At 38.2% G+C, this 657-nt stretch overlaps 1 protein-coding gene across 1 annotated transcript in view; it reads left to right on the forward strand.

Annotated features, from left to right (window-relative positions):
- Nucleotides 1-313: 313 nt before the first annotated feature.
- The window catches only part of LOC106877336 (receptor-type tyrosine-protein phosphatase delta), a 242189-nt gene continuing 241845 nt past the window's right edge, over nt 314-657 (forward strand). Inside the window, exon 1 of the mRNA XM_014926212.2 lies at nt 314-493. The gene's annotated coding sequence lies outside the window, so the exon portion shown is untranslated. The remainder of the gene's footprint in view (nt 494-657) is intronic.

A 657-nucleotide genomic window follows, 5' to 3' on the forward strand; every position in this document is an offset into this window, starting at 1 on the left:
TTATAAATGCTGAGCTCTGTTGTAAGGACATTTTCTTTTGACTAGAAAGCAGGGGCAATATTTGAAAAGGCAAATATATCAATTAATTTTTCTTCAAGAATATTATTTACATAATTAGAATGAAATGTCTTTAACGAAAAACATAAACTGGTGCTTTGCAGATGCGTTTCGCCGGATATCAGCTTACTGTACTGTTTAAAGATACTCAGACCTATCGCCACTGTCTTCGCATCTCAATGTAATTAATAATAATAAATAGCAGTAATCCACTTTTAGCAGTTTAGCAGTCCTGTCACTTGTCACTCCTCCTACCATCATCATAGAATCTACTCTTACTTCACTCATGTGGAGGGTGCTCCAAGAAACCGGAAGTTACCTACTAAGAACATGGCGGATGTATGTAGGATTTAAGAGGAGAGTGTGTCGCGTTATCTTGCCATGCACGGCTTGTATATAGGCCAATGGATTTACATACCACTTACTATTATTAAAGGTAAGAATACAAAAGTCTTTTTTTTGGTTTGATTCTCGTGTCGTTCGCCTTTTGTTTACAATTTAGATTGCGTCGAAAAGTGCAGCGCATGTCAACCCCCTGGAAATCCCCCTTTTCTGCGTCCCTCTCTCAGAGAGAACATTTTGAAGTGCTGATGCTTATGG

This window comes from Octopus bimaculoides, chromosome 5 (assembly GCF_001194135.2).
Source record: "Octopus bimaculoides isolate UCB-OBI-ISO-001 chromosome 5, ASM119413v2, whole genome shotgun sequence".
NCBI lineage: Eukaryota > Metazoa > Mollusca > Cephalopoda > Octopoda > Octopodidae > Octopus > Octopus bimaculoides.